This window comes from Littorina saxatilis, linkage group LG10 (genome assembly GCF_037325665.1).
Source record: "Littorina saxatilis isolate snail1 linkage group LG10, US_GU_Lsax_2.0, whole genome shotgun sequence".
NCBI classification, from domain to species: Eukaryota; Metazoa; Mollusca; class Gastropoda; order Littorinimorpha; family Littorinidae; genus Littorina; species Littorina saxatilis.
The window spans coordinates 10758921-10783017 of NC_090254.1; the positions used below are offsets into that span (position 1 = coordinate 10758921).

General features: G+C 41.5%; 1 protein-coding gene and 1 long non-coding RNA gene across 2 annotated transcripts in view; one reads left to right on the forward strand and one right to left on the reverse strand.

Annotated features, from left to right (window-relative positions):
• The window catches only part of LOC138979156 (metabotropic glutamate receptor 3-like), a 374871-nt gene that overhangs the window by 80135 nt on the left and 270639 nt on the right, over positions 1-24097 (forward strand). The window lies entirely within an intron of this gene.
• On the reverse strand, positions 29-7052 carry LOC138978143 (uncharacterized). The gene is made up of 5 exons (XR_011459590.1): positions 6892-7052; positions 5028-5191; positions 4423-4496; positions 2807-2932; positions 29-2239 (listed from the first exon to the last, which is right to left on the reverse strand). It is a non-coding gene; the product is annotated as an uncharacterized lncRNA (long non-coding RNA).

Consider the following 24097-nt stretch of genomic DNA (forward strand, 5'->3'; position numbering starts at 1 on the left):
GTAAGAACAGTCACACCAATGTTCCAACTTTTTGCTAAAAATTCGCCTACAATGTGACCTTCAAAGTTGAAAAGGGGTAACTGAACTTCATGTTTGGATGTCATGGAGTCCAACATGTCAGTAAATTTTGAAAGCCCTAGATTCATAAACATCTGAAAACTGCTCAACGTCTTTGCATCACGGCACATTAATAAAAGTAAGAGTTAGTAAGACTGGCCTAACTGCTATGGTGAGGCAGTAATCACTCGTTGATGAATTCTTTTCTTTCTTTATTTGTTGTTTAACGTCGTTTTCAACCATTCAAGGTTATATTGCGACAGGAAAAGGGGGAGATGGGATAGAGGAAAGGGGGAAGATGGGATAGTGCCACTTGTCAATTGTTTCTTGTTCACAAAAGCACTAATCAACAAGAAGAGCAAACGCTCGATCGAGTCACTTTCGCAGTTCTGAATATTATATGAGGCATCAGATGGACAGGAAGAAATTGCTATTCACAACACAATGAGTCACGTTCACATAAAATTTGAGCCCGGTCACTTTTATAGTTTCCGAGAAAAGCCCAACGTTAAGTTGTGTGTTGCCGAACAGAAAAGGCTAGTTATCTCCCTTGTTTTTCTGATAACGTTCGTAAAAGGCTACAGATGTAAATACTTTGATGTAAAGAATAATCCTACAAAGTTTCAATCACATCCGATGAACTTTGTCAAAGATATAAAATGTCTAATTTTTCCTTTGACGCTGACCTGTGACCTTGAAAAAGGTCAAAGGTCAACGAAACCATCGTTAAAGTGTAGAGGTCATTGGAGGTCACGACTAAACAAAATATGAGCCGGATCGCTTTGATAGTTTTCGAGAAAAGTCCAACGTTAAGGTGGTGTCTACGGACGGCCGGCCGGACGGCCGGACAGACTAACACTGACCGATTACATAGAATCACATTTTCTCAAGTGACTCAAAAAACTGCTCCAGGGGCTTGCAACGTAGTACAATATATGACCTTACTGGGAGAATGCAAGTTTCCAGTACAAAGGACTTAACATTTCTTACATACTGCTTGACTAAAATCTTTACAAACATTGACTATATTCTATACAAGAAACACTGCTTAATATGTAGGTAAATGCACAACAGGTTGTGAACAGAAAATCCAAAAACGTAAGGTCTTAAAAGCGGGGAAGTTTGAAAAGGGGGGGACCTAAAATGTGGCGATCATAACAACCGGCATGGGTGGCCGAGTGGTAACGCACTTGCGCTCGGAATCGAGAGGTTGCGTGTTCGACCCTGGGTCAGGCCGCTATTTATTTCTCCCCCCTTTCCTAACCTAGGTGGTGGGTTCAAGTGCTAGTCTTTCGGATGAGACGAAAAACCGAGGTCCCTTCGTGTACACTACATTGGGGGTGCACGTTAAAGATCCCACGATTGACAAAACGGTCTTTCCTGGCAAAATTGTATTCTTTCTTTATTTGGTGTTTAACGTCGTTTTCAACCACGAAGGTTATATCGCGACGGGCAAAATTGTATAGGCATAGCTAAAAATGTCCACCAAATACCCGTGTGACTTGGAATAATAGGCCGTGAAAAGTAGGATATGCGCCGAAATAGCTGCGATCTGCTGGCCGATGTGAATGCGTGATGTATTGTGTAAAAAAATTCCATCTCACACGACATAAATAAATCCCTGCGCCTTGAATATGTGCGCGATATAAATTGCATAAAAAAAAAATCAAAACAAAATCCCTGCGCTTAGAACTGTACCCACGGAATACGCGTGATATAACTATAAGCCTCATATTGATTGATTGATTGATAATTTATCTAACAAAGTTCAGGTATGGATATATATATATATCTGTACACACAGTCACTATGTACATTGCATCTGTTCTCATTCGGCACATATCCGCATCCTGCCTAGACGGTTAGCTTCAGTCGCTTCCTGTAACGTTGATCTAACGCCAGCATTCTAGCCTGTTGATACACAGTTTCTAGAATTCTGAGTGACCTGCTGCAGCACAGCTGGTCTCGGCTTAAAAAATCTTGGTCAACAAAGATGGGGTACAAAGTGTTATAAAATAAAGCGTCCTTCCAAAGTCGATGACAGGTCCCCAGAGTATTCACAAAATTATATGGTACTGGAAGCCTTGCATGGCGACGAAAAAGATGTCCACGCCTACATGAAGAAGTATCCTTCACGGCTTCAGCGGAAACAGTCGGCTGGGGATGAGGACTAATGGTGAACCTATGTAAAAAATATAGACAAGAACAAAAATATGTCAATGGGAAAACAAAGAAAGAAGTAGAGAAGGACCTCCCCACCTTAACACAGTGAAAATGAAAAACACATGTGAATGTACTTATTTTTTAAACCCCCCCCCCCCCCCCCCTCCAATTAAGACCAATTATCCAAGATATTTTTCAGTCCTCAAAGGAGAATTTCACTGTTCTCATGGAACCCTCAAGAAAACTGAGCTGTGCTAATATATTATATAACTGCAAACATCCCTCAAATTCAATATTGCAAGCCACTATACATTCCTCATAAAGGCACATTCCTTCATGCTCACGTGTGAAAACTAACATAAGTTTACAAGTGTGTATCTATTTATAATAATAATAATAATAATAACGGGCATTTATAAAGCGCCTTATCAGAAGTTCAAAGCGCGTGACAACAATACATGTATAAAAAATTCATACAATCACTGTCAGATTCAAACAACACATCATGCACATCTCACATCCCCAGACTCTATGCTAAGGCCAACAAAACAAAATAGTCTGTTTACGGTATCCCAACCGACCCCACCTGTATCTGTTCCTTGCTGTTCTCCAAGAGACACCATGGTGCAGCAAGCTGAAGGGTGTCCTGTCGTATTTCCTCGAAGTTGTAGTAGGCAACCAGGTCAGGAGCAGGAGGTGGGGGGCGACTGACCTGCAGCAGAATTCAAATCAATTAGTCAAGTCACTATGACATATCTTTATTGTTATCGCCACACCAACCCTAAATTTTTCCTTCCATACTGTACAGGGTCCCCACTGCTTTTTAGAAACAAAATTCCATGACTTTTTCATGAGCCTCAATAACATTTTCCATGACTAGATCCACAGGTCGCCATTTCCGAACACGCAAACTTTTTACGTCTTGTCACTGCCAGTTTTGACACTGGCTTGCTTTGCACTGAATTTGAGTCAGTTTCTACGCAGTGTCTCTTCGACAAGCAAGTCAAGCATTTGCTAGGCAGTCAGATTATCGGTAATGTTTGCTGGTCCTGTCATTTCACTAAACTGGACCAGCCACTGTTTGTATCCATCTGCACTTTCGTAAATTCTGTTTCGTAACCGTCACTGTGACTTGACGAACTGTCATTTTTTTCACCGCGATACACAGTTCATTGCGAAGATCTTCCTCGGTAATTCGTTCCAATTCCGCATACTTTTTGTTGTCAAGAAACAACTGAAAGAAAGTTTCAAACTCATCATCCTCCATCTTGCTTGTCGAAGCGCTAAAGTACTTTATCGATGCAAAAACAAAAAACTTCGACGAAACCGACTCAAATGCAGCGCAGACGACACGACGAGATAACGGAAGGAAGTGAGCCTCGCTTTGGCTCAAGTGCCGTTAAAAATACCGTTATTCTCGTATGCAAATATGAACGAGAAGTTGGTCATACGAACAAGCCTTGTGCTGGAGACGCAAATCGCGGGGGGGGGGGGGGGGGGTGGTGGAATGGCTGGGCAACGAAAATCGCCGCTGGCGTGCTAAAGGTTAATTTTTCTTTCTTTTTTATTTTTTTTAAATTCCATGACTTTCCATGACTTGAATTGAAATTCCATGACTTTCCAGGCCTGGAAAATTAAAAATCAAATTCCATGACTTTCCAGGTTTTCCATGACCTGTACGAACCCTGCTGTATTTGTTATCCTGAGAGAGAAAAATCCATGTTGCAGACTCAACTGGAAAAATTCCCTTCTCCATCATCTAGTGGACAGAGCTCACATGATTACAAACAAATCTTTTTTTAAAGTCACATACTTTGTGCGACAGTGTTAGTTTACTGCAACTGTAATTTATAAATAGCAAATTAATAAATATCACTTATCACTATCAGATAATCAGCTAAATGCCTGGCAGATGACCCTCATTCAAAGTGAGTCGTGGCTAAACCATGAAACTAGAAAAACAGGTTATACAGTGGAACACCCCTTTTAAGACCTACAATAATCTGAGAAAATTCAGTCTTAAAAAGGAGGGAGTCTTAAAAGGGGGGTAATTTTACAGAGGTTGTGAACAGAAAGTCTGAGAAAACAAGGTCTTTAAAAGGAGGGAGTCTTAAATTGGGGGGTTCCACTGTACCACAATATAAATCTCACACTGACAGCGGACAAAAACTGAGAAAACACCCAGTATACATCGGTACTCACAAAAGAGTTACAAGTAGCATCTCCAGGAGCCGAAATCCCAAGCCCTTGATATCTGCACGTTTAGCATCTTGTACCTGGAATAGTATGAAGATAACATGTCATTGTCACCGTCAGTAAATCACTTTATCAAAATTATCAATATCATATGATTACTTACTAAAATAACTTTATGAAGTGATCTAGCACTGTCAATGGCAATAGTATCATGACAGTTTGACAGTGAGATTACGATTAATCATCCTCATTAACAAATAACATAGATCAGTTCTAATGTAGTACCTGTTTGTAGTGAACTCACCAGCAGGAGTATTGCATGTATTAATTGCGCATTACTGAATCCATGCACCCACATAGTCTCTTACTAATTTGCAAAACCATAATGACTTCAAACCTCTGATGAATTACATAACTCATTTATGAAGAGTAGTTAATACTAATAGTTGTAGTACAAACCCAAGTTTGTGTGCGTGTTTGTATGTGTGGGTGGGGGTGTCGAGGGGTGGGGGGGGGGGGGGGGGACGGGGACGGTTACCGATGGTTCACCCACAAAAATGTACACTTACTAAGTAACACTTAAGTAACTATTTTCAAAGCTTCTTGCTTACCTTGGAATAGTGTCAAGCAGCTTATGTTGTGTCTAGATCAGCCATCAGATCTTCACACTCAGCGGGGTCAGCCTGCACATGCTGCAAACTGGACATGCCTGCAATTCTTGAGTAACCAATCTGTTGTTGCGGAGACAACGGAACCATGCTCAAGTCAGGTCCAACTGAAATAAAAGCATATTGTTAGCTGATAAATGATTTGGTCAAGCAAAACCATGCGGTATTTTTTTAATAAAATATTTAAATTTAGGCAAGCGATTCACAGAGCGCAGCGCGCTGTGCAGCGCGGCAATTCACAGAGCGCGGCACGTTGTGCAGCGCAGCGATTCCCAGAGCGCGGCTATTGCTCTCACCAGCGCAGATTGTTGATGCGCTTTATTTTTGTACATGTATGCATGATTATCAGCAACATTTTACAGTCTTTCTTTGAAAGCAACTTCAGGGCTGCAAGACTACAAAATTGCACTTTATGCAGACTGAATATATATATACTGTATATAATACGCGTTCAAATCAACTGGAAAAAAACCCACGCTGAAAAAATGATCTGCGCATGCGCGAATTCCAAAATGGCTGCTGAAGTGTTAAACTGGTGTGACACCGATTAACAGTTCCGCGGCACTGTACTCGGATAATTGTTTAAAAACGTCATCCCAGTTTAAAAACTCAGCTCCTTTCCATATATAGTAGAAGCCATTGCAATGACATGTAGTGATATGAGTATGAGTATGACTGCCAAGTATTCAAGGTCGGTGTCACAAACTGAAAACTCTGCCTGAACAATCCTTCTCATTGCGGTCAATGCGCATGCGCTAACATGGGGAGATTAATCAGGTCGTGAACAACCTAACCCTTAGCCTTACCCTAACCCATGGTTCGATCGGTCAAAGGGTCGCATTTTTGTAAGTCCAAGATTGGCGCATGCGCATTGACCGCAATGAGAAGGATTGTTCAGCAGAGGTAGGCACGTTTTTACATCGACGCGGCGATATACTGGTGAATTCAGTTGAAAGAGTGAGAGAGAGAGAATGGCTCAGCTCTGTTTTTCGTTTTATTGACAGTTTTATTTCTCAAATAGATCAGATAGATGTAGCTGTTGTAAACTTTGCGATTGTGAAGGAAATGTATCGGCAGAATACATCGCGCGTCGTGAATCGCAGCGTTCCTCGTAGTGCAGCGCGTTGTAAATCGCAACGCTGCACAACGCGACGCGCGCTGTGAATCCACTTCGTTAAATTTATGTATACCTCGCTGATGCAAAAATAATGTACTTATTAACTATTAGCTGGTCATTCAAACCATAGCTTGTTTAAAGCTAGTAGTAGCAGTAGTATTTAGTACTAGTAGTAATGATTTAGTAAAATACTACTATAGTAGAACTCGAACTCCTATTGCTAGTAAATTACTAATTAGTGCACACAAGAACAACAATGGCAGTTGGCAATGGCACTGGCAGAATACGATCAAATATCATTATTAGTCTCACCATGGGTTGACGTCCCATCAAAATGAATCACTGAATGAATTAGGGACTGAATCAAACTTCAGAGACATCATTGCAATTTTTCACAGACTGATTTTCAGCAAACAGCCATGTTTACCTGTACAAATGTATCAGTGCTATCACTATGACTATGACAGTATGAGTATGACAGTGTGGTAACTGGTAAGCTTAGTATTTGGTTCGAGCACAGGCGAAAGGTATCGTCCACTGGACCACCAGACTACTTTCATACTCAATACCAAACACTGTACATAAGGAAGTTGTGGTCCAGTGATTGAGTGAATACCTTCCGCCTGTGGTTCGAGACAGAGACAAAGTTGAAACTTAATTCGAGAAGCCAAACGGCTGACGAATACTTACGTATTTTGAGCAAACCCCACACACGTCGACCTCAAGTTGATGTCTGCTGGAGTACGTAGTCATAAAAACGTCCATAAAGCTTGGTTTTGAAACGTTTCTTTGCACGAGTTAGATTTATCCGCCATTTGTGATAACAGTTTACTGTACATGGCGCATGCGCGGTCTGCGCGACGTTACCAAACTATCGCCGGCACAGGCCACTGGCACTGATCTAAAAAGAGAGACTGACAAGTACAGGCACCTTATGGTGACTGATAACCCGACAGGCACAACCATGCTGTTGTTGTACGTTGTTGTGTTTTGTAGTTGTTATATTTAGTCAAGTTTTGACTAAATATTTTAACATCGAGGGGGAATCGAAACGAGGGTCGTGGTGTATGTGCGTGTGCGCGTGTGTGTGTCTGTGTGTGTGTGTAGAGCGATTCAGACTAAACTACTGTACCGATCTTTATGAAATTTGACATGAGAGTTCCTGGGTATGAAATCCCCGAACGGTTTTTTTCATTTTTTGGATAAATGTCTTTGATGACGTCATATCCGGCTTTTCGTGAAAGTTGAGGCGGCACTGTCACGCCCTCATTTTTCAACCAAATTGGTTGAAATTTTGGTCAAGTAATCTTCGACGAAGCCCGGACTTCGGTATTGCATTTCAGCGTGGTGGCTTAAAAATTAATTAATGACTTTGGTCATTAAAAATCTGAAAATTGTAAAAAAAAAAAAAAATTTATAAAACGATCCAAATTTACGTTTATCTTATTCTCCATCATTTGCTGATTCCAAAAACATATAAATATGTTATATTCGGATTAAAAACAAGCTCTGAAAATTAAATATATAAAAATTATTATCAAAATTAAATTCGGTCCAAATCAATTTAAAAACACTTTCATCTTATTCCTTGTCGGTTCCTGATTCCAAAAACATATAGATATGATATGTTTGGATTAAAAACACGCTCAGAAAGTTAAAACAAAGAGAGGTACAGAAAAGCGTGCTATCTTTCTTAGCGCAACTGCTACCCCGCTCTTCTTGTCAATTTCACTGCCTTTGCCATGAGCGGTGGACTGACGATGCTACGAGTATACGGTCTTGCTGAAAAATGGCATTGCGTTCAGTTTCATTCTGTGAGTTCGACAGCTACTTGACTAAATATTGTATTTTCGCCTTACGCGATCTTGTTTCAAGTTCAGATGATGAGGCCGTGTGCGCTGCCAAAAGCAACTAATTAAAAGTGTGTGTGTGTGTGTAAAGCCGAGCGGTGGTAGCTTCACGTAGCTCCTAATATGGACCGGCTCCTAATATGGACCACCTCCTGTTCTGAAAAACTAACGGCGCTTGAGCGCTCAAAAAAGTTTTGTTCGCTGTATTGCAGAAACACAAATCTCAAAACCGTTAGGCTTTTTCTCTTTTTTTCACTCAGTTTGGCAGCGTTCACTCTAAACGGCTTTGCCGCCGAAAACGGACTCGTTTCTGTCCACAGCCAAAGCTTTTATCACACAAAAATTGCTATATATGACAGCTAAGACCGCATTTGTTACATTTTAGCAGGGATGACCCCGAGTTTTTACCGTGCAAACAAAAAATATTAGCAAGATCTCAAAGTATGTGCGAGTCCCCTAATATGGACCACCTTCAACAAATCGAGAAAAAAAAGCTAAAAGCTATTTTCAATAATTCATTAAGAAGCTTGCTGGAAATAACCTATAACTAGTCCTCGAGATTTAAAAAAAAAAGTCTTCTTTTCGTGGAAGTTGATAATTTCACTTATTTTCACTCTGTTTTTGATAAGCTTCTTTAGTTTCCTGGTGTGCTTCAAATAATGCTCTCATCAACCCGAAACAGATCAATCTAAAGCATATTTGAATTAGACTGACTTGTACACTAAGTTGTATCATGTTATTTTGAAGTATAGGGGGCTTTTTACAGTGATTTGTGAAGGCCGCTTCACTGATCCATATTAGGCGCCCAGGCTCCTATTATGGACCATTTGTGATTTTGTCTGTATTTAATTTTTGTTGAATGTTTATCAAAGCTATTTCACTCTAATAAGGCCTAACGGTTAACCTAAGAGAAAAGGACTACCAAACACAAAATAAAACTTCTTCGCAAGAAAACAAGCTAGTTATCAGCATGAAACAAAAAGTGGTCCATATTAGGAGCCCTTCCTAACTGTCTGTGTCTGCGTCGAAGATGTTACCGTGAATGTGTTTTTAAAAGACATTTGACAGGACGGCATTCAAACCACACGCACCAGACACGAACCGACGAACAAAATACTTCTGACAACAAAATGTAAAATCAATTAACAAGAGTGTAGTAAGATTCCAAATTGTATTCAGACCAAAACAACAATCATAAAAATATACATGGGTTCTTTCATATGTGTGTGTGTGTGTGTTGATGATGATAACTAGTTTTAACGTCCTCTTAGAACTGCAACTTGCTTTAGGACAGGTAGAGTTAATATGCTTTATGTGGGGACAAGACACTGAACAAACATGCAACCAGAGAACACATATATGATCGTGTTATAATTATATCTGGAAGTCTTTTGCGATATTTCAAAATGGGGATGGAAGTAAAGATTGTGTACGCGGAATATGGTTGGACTGGAGCGGTTTTGTAGGCTTATTTTTTTAATTTTTGTTATGTGGGATATTGTTATATTTTTGGCTGAATAGGTAAGTAAATAGATAACTGGAAAAATAATACAATGAAGAAGAAAAAGCTCGGTGTGAGGAACGGAGATCAGGTTTTTTTTTAAAACAGATATCCTATTTCAGCCTTCTACTATTGAGAGACACAGGGTGTATGCTAGCTTCCATTGAAGCGTGCAATGTTTATCTAAAAAAAAACTCATGGGGTTTCAGGTTATGTTCGTTGACAAGGGTGTGTAGGTTGCAGAAATCTTGCTGGAGTGATTGGCAGCGGTCAAAGAGGTGTAACAAAGATATAAACTGTCCACATTCACAGAGACGGGGAAAGCACTTGTGAGCGCATCCATGGCCATCCGTGCGAATTCTGAGAAGTATTTTAAGGAGGGAGGTGGGGAGTGTAGGCCTGTTTTGTTTTGTTTGTCGGGGCAGAATAAGCCAACCATGGGCATTGCCTTCTATTTTCAATTCTGTTTCCCAGTGACGCCAGGCAACTTTGGCCATTTTGTGTTTTGCTCCCGTCTTTGTTAATTTTATGTCATGAAATGCTGCTTGATCTGTAACAGCCTCTTTTGCTTCTCTGTCAGCCATATCCTTGCCTCTGATCCATGTGTGTGAGGGGAAGTACGTAGCCTAAGGGTCAGTTCTGTTCAAGAGGCAATGATCTGGTGACAGAGGAACAATATTTCCGTCTGAAGCTCTTCTCGGTTTCTGGAACCATTTTGAAGAGCAGTTATGCTGGTTTTGAGTCGGAGAGAATCACGACTCTTGTTGGAGGTCGAGGGGGGTCATTGATATAGTGGCATGCTCTTAAGATAACGTAGCCAGCATTTCTGCAGTGAAAATGGACACATCCTTGTTGAGTTTAATTTTTTTTTAACTTATTTTGAGGTCAGGAATGACAAAAGCACAGTCAGCTTGGTCATCATTTTTTTGGAGCCGTCAGTAAATATTTGTAGGTGATCTTTGTTATTGTTTGAGATTATTTCTTTTACTATTGATGAGACAAGTACAGGGTTATCTTTTTTTGTTACTCCCAGATCATGATCAGGGATGATAATGGGGGATTCCATGAACCAAAATGGGAAGGGGTGAATGGGAATGTGGGCCATCCTACCTGGGTTTACCCCCACTTTCTTGAAATATCGGTTGAACATATAGTCTGCTAGTGGGATCGTTGCTTCGTGTATTTTGGGTGTTTTTCTTTTTAGGTTTTGGTAAGAGGCCGAGGTTATTGTGTCGAACTCAGCAGTGAGCTCTTCGTTCACAGCATTGTCAAAAGTACTTGCTCTTGATACGTACTGGGCCGACTTTAGTCTTCTTTCTTCATCGAGGGGCAGCCAGCCAGCCTCTTGATACACTAGTTTGTTTATGGAGTCTTTTGGGAGATCAAAGATGAGTTAGAGTGCAGCCATTTCGGCTCTTAGGCACAATAATAGCAAACCAAAGAAGGGGAAGGGAAACGAAAGGGAGGGTAAAAACCACGCACTTCTTTACTCAAACTTCATAAAACCGACTGTAAAACTAACACCGGCGCCTATTCTCCTTTCTCAATCATTATCAAAATCGATCCTAAAACAAAACAAGTCGCGTAAGGCGAAAATACAACATTTAGTCAAGCTGTCGAACTCACAGAATGAAACTGAACGCAATGCAATTTTTCAGCAAGACCGTATACTCGTAGCATCGTCAGTCCACCGCTCGTGGCAAAGGCAGTGGAATTGACAAGAAGAGCGGGGTAGTAGTTGCTCTGAGAAGGACGGCACGCTTTTCTGTACCTCTCTTCGTTTTAACTTTCTGAGCGTGTTTTTAATCCAAACATATCATCTCTATATTTTTTTGGAATCAGGAACCGACAAGGAATAAGATGAAAGTGTTTTTAAATTGATTTCGAAAATTTAATTTTGATAAAAAAAATTATATTTTTATTTATATGTTTTTGGAATCAGAAAATGATGTCAGATGAAGAATAAGATGAACGTACATTTGGATCGTTTTATACATTTTTTTTCTACAATTTTTAGATTTTTAATGACCAAAGTCATTAATTAATTTTTAAGCCACCAAACTGAAATGCAATACCGAGGTCCGGCCTTTGTCGAAGATTGCTTGACTAGAATTTCAATTAATTTGATTGAAAAATGAGGGTGTGACAGTGCCGCCTCAACTTTTACAAAAAGCCGGATATGACGTCATCAAAGGTATTTATCGAAAAAAATAAAAAAATGTCCGGGGATATCATACCCAGGAACTCTCATGTAAAATTTCATAAAGATCGGTTCAGTAGTTTGGTCTGAATCGCTCTACACACACACATGCACACGCACACACACACACACACACAAACTTGACTAAATGTAAAGAGACAGTATGTATTGCATCTAAACACGAGCTAAGTAAAACATTATCAGAAAAGGTAGAGCAAGAGAAATCCCAAAACTCAAATTCGAGTCACTGCAGTTCGTACTGTACAAGTTGAGAAAGTTGCAAGTCCAGTCAGTAGCCACCATCTCGGACGGATGTTTCGGGGAGGGGGGGGGGGGGGGGGGGGAGTAGAACAAATGCCTATCTGTGGTCCTTCGCCGCTTCGAATTCCTTACAGGTCCCACACACATGGGAAAACGATTAACTCGGCCAGTAGCCTACCCCAGCAAAAGTGCAAAGGAATATAGAAGAAAACTAAAATCTGACCGCGCTAAATAGTCAGGTTAGAATGACCTACTTTCTCTGCTCAACGCACGGGCAATGCAGTCTCTCGTGTACACTGTACTGTGACAAGGCTCATAATTATAGAGAAAATAAGAGATACCCCCAAAAATGTTTGTGCACTGCACTTTTTTTCACATTTATAAACTGATGATCAGTGTGTGTATGTGTGTGTTCAGTTGTGTGTGCGTGTGTGTGTGTCAGTTCAAGGGGTGTGTGTGTGTGTCACTGTGTGCCCGTGTGTGTGTGTGTGTGACGGTCAGTCAGTGTGTGCCCGTGTGTGTGTGTGTGTGTGTGTGACGGTCAGTCAGTGTCAGTCACAGTGTGTGTGTGTGTGTGTGTGTGTGTGTGCATGTGTGTGCATGTGTGTGTGCCGTGTGCAGTGACAGTGTGAATGTGTGTGCCGGTGTGTGTGTGTGTATGATGTATGTGCAGTGTGTGTATGTGTGTGTGTGTGACCGTGCTGAGAGAGAAACTAGAGAGAGAGAGAGGGAGCCGATAATCGTCTGATTCTGCAGGTTCGGCACCAGGCTGATGAAAACGCAGAATAATCCATCAAAACAACACTCTAACATCAAGTTTTAGAAACCAGAAAAACTTATCGAAACTCCATAGGTTTCGTGGTGTTTTGCGCACTGCTGAAACGCGTTTAACACGACGTGAATCGCCGTGCGTTAATGTAGCGAAAACGTCCAAAACGCAGACACCCAAACTCGATGTTTTACTGTGTTTTGCAGCCCGCTAAAATCTCAGGGATTTTATTGCGTTACGGCAGTTTTTCTAACTTGATGTGAATCGCACAGGTATAATGCCACAAAATTCAGTTGATTAACTTCATGTTTCATGTTATATGCCACGTTATAGTGCCAAAACGTGACTTTTCGCCCAGTGAGACCTGCGAGATTTGTAGAAGTCAAAACAACAACTTACAGTCCAGCCTCTCAAATTTCATTCCATGCAATTTGTTTGTCTGTACGTATAGACTGAGGGGTGCCCCGAAATGATTTGTAATCACAACATTCACAGACTTCAAATACGCCATTGAAAACTCGTCCACGTGCGTTTTAGATATATACTTGGGTGACTAAAACTGTCGTACCTACCAAAGGCCGCTTCGCGTAAGAAAATGACTACCAGAGTCGCAAGGCTCGGGATTTTTTTTTACAAGAAATTTATATTTCGTTGTTCTAGTCCGAATGAATATGAAGATATGGCGAGTTGAAAACGCCGATTCTTTCGCCAGAAACACGTCTGTTTCCATACCGGAAAGAAGGAGTGGACTGAGCTACTAGAAGAACGGCGCCGTGCGTACAATCGATCGAATGATGTTATTCACACAATACCATTTGGCGATCTCTAAAAAATCATTTAAAAACGAACTAGTTGACATGTAATGAAACTATTTACTGAAATCAAGAAGTATCTTAGTTCTAGCCGTGCATATGACACACCCTTTCGCGAAAGCACACTGAACCGTGCGTATACGCATTCGCACCCGCAAACCACCAACCCAGGCGGGTTATCCAGATCCAGATCTAGATCCAGATCCAAGGGAAGTAACTCAGTGAGTATAAACATGAGCAAGAACCGCAACTCAAACACACTCGTAACACCTTAAGCTGTTTCGCAGCAATACACTCTGATGCTTTTCTCAACGCGTCAGGTCAGTCAAATCGCCCGCAGAACACAGTACTGGAACTCACTGATTGGAATACGAACAGATTTGGAAAGCTCGTAGTCACATCTGTCTCGATAAATAGGCGTCGTAGAGAACCAGCGCCTTTCCATTAAAACGTGTTTGAACACTGTTCTCCTGGTTAGTGACTTTCTTTTTTTTAGAAATCTATACCAAAAAACTCTTCACAAATGCAGCGCTTCTGATAAGAAAGCTAGGGCGGGGATGTAGCTCAGTCGGTAGCGCGCTGGATTTGTATCCAGTTGGCCGCTGTCAGCGTGAGTTCGTCCCCACGTTCGGCGAGAGATTTATTTCTCAGAGTCAACTTTGTGTGCAGACTCTCCTCGGTGTCCGAACACCCCCGTGTGTACACGCAAGCACAAGACCAAGTGCGCACGAAAAAGATCCTGTAATCCATGTCAGAGTTCGGTGGGTTATAGAAACACGAAAATACCCAGCATGCTTCCTCCGAAAACGGCGTATGGCTGCCTAAATGGCGGGGTAAAAAACGGTAATACACGTACAATTCCACTCGTGCAAAAAACACGAGTGTACGTGGGAGTTTCAGCCCACGAACGCAGAAGAAGAAGAAGAAGATAAGAAAGCTCTGTCCAATAATATGTATCAAGATTTACCTATAGTTTTAAACATGACATACTTGTTATTGCATCAACCAGATTCTCGATAATCATTCCAAGATTGCCTAAAAAATCCTGATTCTACTATTTTGAACTTACTTTAGAATGTTAAATAGTTTTTTCTTATCTTGCATCGTATTTCTAATGTTGTCCCCCGCTACTTATAAGCGGGTTTCGTCGTTGTATTGTTGAATGATACGTACTGGTGAAGCTGGCTTCATGATTAGTTAGTTTGCTGCAGGGAGTGGGCGAATGAGTTTCTTTATTTACTAGATGTCATTTGGTTTACGATTTTTGTCACAAACATCGTGTTCTCCCCCCCCCCCCCCCCCCCAAGTTTGTTCTTTCATTTATCTGTAAAAATCATACAAGAAAGCATCGATTGATGAGGAAACAGTTGCAAGTTTAGCATGAGATGCAAGGACAAGGTTTGCCATCAAAAAGCACTGCTGCGACAATCCACTCTATTGGGAAATCGACCACCATGCAAACACGATGAGGGCTCATCTGCCTGTTACCGATATGCCTCGTTAGACTTCATGCCGGCGCAGACTCACTGGCTCTATCTGACAAGACCTTGTCCGTACACCTTTTATTTTCCATTTTATGACCCTGTTTCCATTAGAGAACATTTGCACAAGACCGACTTGTAGATAACCATCCCTGTCTGTTTGAAATGATAACGGTATCTAGTGATTGACATGTTTAGTTGTGTCAAAATCAGCTCATAACTCATAACTCATAACATTTTATTGATCCAACAAAGGAAATTAAATTGGTCATCAGCACATATAGGTCATTAATTAATAATTATAAAAGAATAAGAGAAGAAAATTCATAAAACCCATGATAACAAAAAAAAATATCTAAAGTAATATATGTACAACTACAATACCCTTTTTACTTGCACACTTGACACACCGACAGCATCTGGGTTCCTGAAATTGTCAGTCATGAGACCAAGACATGTCTTTTCGTCTGTACAGTCCAGTGAAGACTCTCATTCGCTCTTCTCTTTCAGGCAGCTTAAAGCCTGGCCAGCTTTGCTCGGAGGGGGTGGGTGTGTAAGCAAGGTAAAAAGTTATATTTGTTCACCTGTATTGCTCACTTTGTTCTATGTTTATCAGGTTTAAACTCGGAAGTAAACTATGTGTAAAACAAAACTTCCCTTTCACTACAGAATGATATTCAATCCAGTGCACACTTGTTTTCGTCCCCCCTGCATACAATTCCATACAAGATTCCTTCCTAGTTCCAACAACCTTTCATACTTTCAATCTTTTTTTCTCCTTCAGAATGTATCATTCATTTCGGGTTTTTTTTTAGCCCACGAGGAGATAACGTATTAGTCAGTAATGTATGTATTGCCTTTTACATTGATTGCCAGTAGCAGCTAGCATGGTGACGATTAAACCACGCAACAGTCTGTTCCCCTAAGAGCATAGGTGTGTGCACCCTGTGAAAGGCACGAATTATTCAGAACCCACAGACATTTGCTCCGGAACTGCTACGTCAATTTATGACACACCATGACAAAACAAGCAAACAAACGAAACAAAACAAAACAAAAACGACACGCACACACACACACAAACGCACACACACACATACACACACACATACACACACACACATACACACACAACTACTGATTTTGAAAGCCTAATTAATTTAGAGAGAGAGAGAGAGAGGCACAGAGAGAGAGAGACAGACAGACAGAGAGAGAGATATGGAAAGAGATAGAGAGACAGAGAGAGAGGGGGACAGACAGAGAGAGACAGACAGACAGAGAGAGAAAGAGAGAGAGAAAGAGAGAGGGAGAGGAGAAAGGGATGTTATGTTATGTTATATGAAGTCTTATATCGCGCGCGTATCTCCAGACTCGGACTCAAGGCGCAGGGATCTATTTATGCCGTGTGAGATGGAATTTTTTACAGTATACATCACGCATTCACATCGACCAGCAGATCGCAGCCATTTCGGCGCATATCCTACTTTTCACGGCCTATTATTGGTGGACATTTTTTTTTATCTATGCCTATACAATTTTGCCAGAAAATACCCTTTTGTCAATCGTGGGATCTTTAACGTGCACACCCCAATGTAGTGTACACGAAGGGACCTCGGGTTTTCGTCTCATCCGAAAGACTAGCACTTGAACCCACCACCTAGGTTAGGAAAGGGGGGAGAAAATTGCTAACGCCCTGACCCAGGGTCGAACTCGTAACCTCTCGCTTCCGAGCGCAAGTGCGTTACCACTCGGCCACCCAGTCCTAGAAGGGATAGAAGAAGAGAAAGACGGAGAGAGAGAGAGACAGAGACAGAAAGAGAAAAGGAAAGACGGAGAGAGAATGGCACAGAAAGACAGAGAGAGAGGGGAAACGAGAAAGAGACAGAGACAGGGATAGAGACAGAGGATACAGAAAGTCAGACATCAAGCCAGACAGGCAGGCAGACAGACGGACAAATCAACAGTGACATAGAGACAGCGAGACATAGACATACATACAGACAGACAAAGAAAGATCGACTCACTTCGCCTTGTTATACAGTAATCCCCTTGATTGTTTTGTTGAGCTGTTAATGGCTGGACTCTTGACATCATTAACATTCGTGTTGTATTCCGACTTGCGAATCAAACTTCATGCATGTCTCACTGTCCTTACGTTGCCTAAAAAGTTCTCTGGTAAAATTCAGTCTGTATGAGTGGCCGCCATCGCGTTTGACTGGCTCTACAGATCATACGCCTTTGCAGTTCAGGTGTGAGCTGTTTTCACATGAGAATATTTCTGAGCTGAGAACCACAAACTGTTCATATAATTTCTTTTCTCTAAGCTTTTCGTGGCGCTGTCATAGCCGGTTGGTAGCGTGTCGGACCCTAAAGCTGAAGGTCCTCGGTTCAAATCATGCTAAAGTCAACATATGTTTTGTAAAACGCAGTGAAATTGACAAGCCAGTCCGTATAGCGAGGTAGCGGTTGCGTTTAGCAGGATAGCGCGCTTTTCTTTATCTCTATTCTTTTTAACTTTCTGAGCTTGTTTTTAATCCAAATGTCAAAGGTCAGTTCTCGTCAGCCTGTTGTTCTTTCTACGTGCGCCTTCCAAAGGGAATTTATGGAAGGAAAACACGCCGCCTTTTCGTATTAGCTAAAGAAACAGGTACTACCTCGACTTTACTTTCCTACTTCACTCTTTCCCATGCTCCCGAAGTAATGGAGAAAGATCAACACAAGTTTACATAATTTAATACGTGGATATATAACATTCTTGAAATGCAGCACACATTGATCAGGTTAGTCTATTTCTGCTAAATATCAGTTTGTCGTATGAAATACAACACACTCTGTTCAACTGTCTATTGCTGCTGGATATCGATTCCGTCATGGTAATTTAACATGACTCAGCCGTCGCAAACGTTCTTCAGAATTTTCCCTTGGAGGACGTCAAAAGAAAAGAATACGCATATGTTCATGAAGTTTTCACTTAGCTCAATGTCACTAAAGAGATACACAGGATGACGTGTAGCACCTGGCTGGTCTTGAAAACCGCGCTCCTGGTCTGGTCGTCAATCTTCTTATCAAGACATCATCATCAGATTCGATAACAGTAACAGTCTGGTCGCATCTCTCTCCACAACTACAGCAGCATGAGGAAGAGGAGGATGAATTCATTCTTGGACCGTGGGTTCCTGAAACAGACCAAAGGGCCATATGTGTTACCTACACAGCCTGTCTAAAAGACTTGGTTTGTTCATATTTTATTATCGTTCTCATTCTATTTCTGTGTTTTGGAAAATGGGGATTTGGTAACAGCGCACATTCAAACGTACACAACTTGACAAAACACAATGTACATGACTGACACGATACACTCATCTCCGCCCAGATCCTGTGGAACGATTGTCGATGCAATAATCACAGTCACTTACCTTCAAAGACAGGGAAACGACTTTTCTTTCAAGCGTTATTCATTCCGTGGACTTGCGGAAAACGACCCTCTCGTGAAACGATTTTTTGTTTACGTCAATACACGTGGATACGTCATTTGGATACGTCGTGTAATGCATGAGTAGTCTCGGTTGCCTCATTTCTATTCTTGACAAGTTCGCGCCTCATAATATATATTCATGACACCAAACATAACATATCTATTTGTTTTTGGAAGCAGGAACCGACAAAGAATAAGATGGAATTGTTTTTAAATCGATTTCGGAAGTTTATTTTTAATCATAATTTTCATATTTTTAATTTTCTGAGTTTTTTTTAATCCGAATATAACATTTGTATATGTTTTTTTAATCAGAAAGCAATGAAGAATAAAATTACATTATTTTTCAATCGTTTTATAAAAAACAATCTTAATTACAATTTTCAGATTTTTAATGATTCATTAATTTTTAAGCCTCCAAACTGAAATGCAATACCAAAGTCCGGACTTTGTCGAAGATTGCTTGACCAAAGTTTAAATCAATTTGCTTAAAAAAATGAAGGCGTGATAGTGCCGCCTCAACTTTCACAAAAAGCTGGATATTACGACATTAAAGTCATTTATCGAAAAAACGAAAAAAACGTGTGGGGATATTATACCCAAACACTTTCATGTGAAGTTTCATGAAGCTCGGACTAAGTGGATCACCAAAAGAACCTCTTCAATCGCCAAAATTAGTCCCATAAGAGCGTGTTCCCTTGAAAGCCATTCGGTCATAACAACCAATCCCGGCTGTGTGTGGATGTCATATATTTTGTTCTTTACAACAGTATACCCCCATTCTACACAACCGTTCTAGCTTCCGTTCCCAGCCGTCCTGAGGACGGCTGCCACAACAATGAGACGCTGTGCAAACGGCCGTTTTTGGCATCTTTGAGCAGCGTCTGACCGTACTAGCAGCCGTCCACAGGACGGCTGGGAACGGAAGCTAGAACGGGTGTGTGGAATGGGGGTATGACAACTCAGTGTGTGAGAGCGCTAGCGTTGCGTTACCATTGCGTTAAGTTCCATTAACGGTCTATGAGTTCCGTTGCCGATGTGTTAAGGTTCCATTACCGTTCATTTGGAACGGGCGGGGAATGGCTAACATTTTGAACATGCAACCCGAACTCACCCGTCCCAACCGTTCCCACCGTTCAAAGGAGTTCCGTTAACGTCCATTGGCGTTCCATTAGGTCCCCTCCCGATCCCTCCCATTCCCATGCTGTTCCTTGGTGGCTACGGGAACGGGACTTAGAACGGATGTTAGAACGGATGTGTGGGATAGGGGTATTACAGAGTTAACCTGAGCTGGTAACGTTCCACTTGGGAATTCGCACAAGGTTCGTTCAAGTCAATCTCTCCATCTTCTATTGTTTTCCACGTCAGATTGCTAATCCGCGTTTACCCTAGTGGGATCACGGTTATTGTTCCATCTTACGTCAAAGTCTGGCTGTTTTGGGACAGAGAATGTCAAACGAATATCCGTAAAGATACACTCCTTCCCGTGACAATACATCATGTTCACCATCACAGATCTCTTCTCTTTTACACAAAATAAGAGCATCCTTTGCCAAATTTGTCAATTGTGACCCTCCACCACGAAATGAGTCGCATGTCACCTCGCGCGGTTCTGCGCTAGGCTTGACATAAGTCCGGGGAGTGTCTGGTAACAGTGTGAGGGTCACCTTAGTCACAGGCTTATAACTCAAACAGTTTTCGCTCTTTTTTAAAACGGTTTTCACCACTGGATAGAGCATAAAAAAACTCTTAAGAAAAATGTACAAATATGAAAATCATGCAAAGGTGACATGCGACTCATTCCGTGGTGGAGGGTCACAATTGCACGACCTCCAAATAAGACGAGCATCGTAGAAAGCACTTTATACATATCCTTGAGTTACTGCTATTCCTTTTGCGGTGAATACACAGAACAGTACCAGTGTTGGCTTGTTTTGTTTTGTTTTTGATGTCAGATTCCTAATCCGCGTTTTCACTCGTTGAATTACTTGCATTGCTACATCTTGTGTCTTTATTTGCAGCAAGTAGTCGACAAAGAATAGCAACATTTGTATCTTTAAGTTTCTGCGATTCCATTCATTTCAAGCGATTACACATTTTTAGTGTTAAGCTTCTTTGAATATAAAACTGTTATGCCTCAGGGGGGGTGTATCTATTTTCTAAACTTGAGCAAGAAATAATTTTTTTCATTGTTGTCGCCACTGGCTCAGATGAATCTGTTTTCCGTGTTTCGGGGCACTGGTAATTCACGATGAATGTTTGGATCATCACAAAAGCCGATTACAAACTCTGCACTCTACGACCTTGAATCTGCAACTGGGAATACTGTTTTTCTGCGATGAGCATTACCTTCGCAAACACCTCCACAAAATGTTATCTTCAAGACGATATTGAAAACAGGATCTGTTGTCACATCCTTCTTCTTTTGTTTTCTGTTCCTCTCCTCTGTGTCTTTGCTCATCTGGTGCTAGGTTCATGTTCGGTGCTTTCTTGTGTTACTGGCTTCGTTTTCGTCTACCATAGTTGTTTGTCCGTAATGCTGCTTGGTCTATGGTTATATATTAAAGTTGATATAAAATCATCTTCTTCGTCAGAACAATTTTGCATTACGACTAACGTTTCTGTTGCACGTCAAAAGCGCATACTGAGCTAAATGTTTGAAGTAGGTCATAGTTTCGAATTCCGAACAAGATATCGATCAGTGATAGTCGGTGAAATGGTAGAATCCTTTTATCCCATTAAAACTCTTTGAAAGATCTTTGGTTGTTTACAAAGTAGATTTCGTGGTTGTATTTGTCAAAATGAAAGAATGCTGTTATCTCACTGTATAAATTGACTACGTCTGTGGTGATGTATATGATCGTTTTCGCGGGAAAGAGGGTATCTTTAACTGCGTCCCTAACAGGAACGGAGGTTCACTGTCTGTGTTTGTGTGTGTGTGTGTGTGTGTGTGTGTGTGTGTGTGGCGGGGTGTGTGTGTGTGTGTGCGTGCGTGCGTGCGTGTGTGTGTGTGTGTGTGTGTGTGTGTGTGTGCGTGCGTGTGTGTGTGTGTGTGGGTGTGTGTGTGTGTGAGTGTGTGTGTGTGTGTGTGTGTGTGTGGGCGCGCGCGCGTGTGTGTGTGTGTGTGTGTGTGTGTGTGTGTGTGGGCGCGCGTGTGTGTGTGTGTGTGTGTCTGTGTGTTTGTGTTTGTGTTTGTTTGTGTGTGTGTGTGTTTGTGTGTGTGTGTGTGTGTGTGCGTGCGTGTGTGTTTGTGTGTGTGTGTGTGTGTGTGTGTGTGTGTGTGTGTGTGTGTCCGTCGTTAAGGTAACCTCACTAAGAACAAATTTGACCACTAAACTTTAATCAATCCAACACTGCAAAATTCGTTCTACGGTCACAAAGTTCAGATATCACGGACGTTGCTAGCACATTCTTTCTTCAGCAAATGCAAGTTTCGGCCATTTTCGGAAGTTTAAAACAGTCATTGGATTGGGGCCAAAATGACGGCTCAGTTTTCGGAGATTTAAACAAAAAGGAGTTTCGAAGTTGTGCCCACTGCTGACTGTCAACGCCACCCTTACACAATTAGACAGATCTAGAAATGTTCAGCACGTGTACGGGAACGTGTACGGGTAACGTCATCAAATCTAGTTTTTACGTCACGCGTTTGCCAAGATCTGCAGTCTTGGTGGGAGCAAAATAACGTATGCATTTGGAACATTGGAGAAAAAAAGGAGTCACGCGTGACGCATTATCTAGACGTTGGTTGGTTGGTTTTTGGGGTTTAATGTCTCTTCAGCAGATGCTAGCTGCTATTCGAGACCGATGCAGTTATTTTCTTTTCCCTTCATATGGCAAGTTCTACGTTTCAGACTATTTACATTCAAATCTATCACTGTAAAAGAAGGTTCTAAAAATTAATCATTTTCACTTCTGGTACTTTAAATCTTGTAAAAAATCTTGATCTCTTTTAAAAAGTTAAAAATCTTGTCCGGGGGAACATCCCGGAATAAAACCTTCAATGTTTCCGCATTGTAGTGTTTGTCTCGAAATTCTTGAACGTCTACACATTTTGTGAGAACATGTTCTAATGTCCATGGTTCGTCACATCCAAAACAGTATGGTGGATCTTCACCTTTCAGCAGATACGAATGTGTAATGTGACTGTGCCCAATGTGTAAGCGACAGAGAACTGTCTCTTCTTTCCTGTTGAGGCGACATTGGGGTAGGCTGTCCGACAGCTGGGGGACGATCTTATGAAGTTTATTTTCTTCACATTCGTCCCATTCACTCTGCCATAGGTACTTTATGTACATGTTGGTGCGAGTTCTGAAATCTGAATGCTTTGTGTGTTTGTCAGTGATGAGTCTTTCTCTGGCTTCTTTAGCAGCTTGATCAGCTGCAGAGTTGCCTCTAATTCCAACATGGGATGGCACCCATGCAAACACAATCCTTTTGCCTTCTTCAATCAGAGATGCATGTAGCTCTTGGATTTCGACCAACAGTGGGTGATCTAGCTGAGTTCTCTTCACGGCGGTAAGAGCCGATAGGGAATCCGACAGAATCAGGAAGTCTTTCTTTTTTGACTGATATACCTGTTTCAGAGCTAGCTGTAAAGCTTTCAACTCTGCAGAAAATACAGAACTGTCATCCGGAAGACGGGCCGAAAAGGCCCTATCGAGTTTAGGACCAGTGACAGAAGCTGATGCCACTTTACTTTCAGCTTTGGACCCATCAGTGTATATTCGTTGATGGGAAGGAAACTCGGTACAGAACTGGCTAAAACACTGTTTAAAAATCAAATCATTTGTCTCTGACTTCTTTAACCTTGTCAGATCGAGTCGAACAACTGGATCTGGCAATGTCCATGGAGGTGTTTCTGTCCATCGATTTTCACTAACATGATCGAGTTTTATCTTTGATTCGGCCAGATGTGACTGAATCCGAGAAGACAGAGGTGCTCGATCATTTGGGTGACTTTCAAAAAATTCAGAGCATTGTGGTTGAAATACGCATTGGTAGGCTGGATTTGTAGGCATAGCTTTCAGTTTCAACACATAATTTAGGGTGAGTTTCAGGCGTCGCAGCCTCAGAGAGGGTTCTTTGGCCTCAAAATATAAGGACTGTACTGGAGACGTCCTGAAAGCTCCCAGACAAAGACGTATACCCTGGTGGTGTATTGTGTCTAATAGCCTTAGGTTGGATTTTGCGGCTCCACCATAGACGACACAACCATAGTCCAACTTGGATCGGATTAAAGCACGGTAAAGTCTGAGTAGGACTGTGCGGTCAGCACCCCAGTCCGTATGAGAAACCACTTTCAATACATCCAGAGCTTTCAGACATGATGTTCTTAGATACTGGATATGTTTAAGGAATGTTAATCGACGGTCAAAGGTCAGTCCTAGGAATTTAAATTCTTCAACAACCTTGACAGGATTACCATTCAGGACCAGAGAGGGTTCTGGCATGGCTCCCCTTTGTTTGCAAAGATGCATACAGACAGTTTTGCTGGTGGAAAATTTGAAACCGTTCTCCGTTACCCATTTTTGCACCTTGTCTATACAT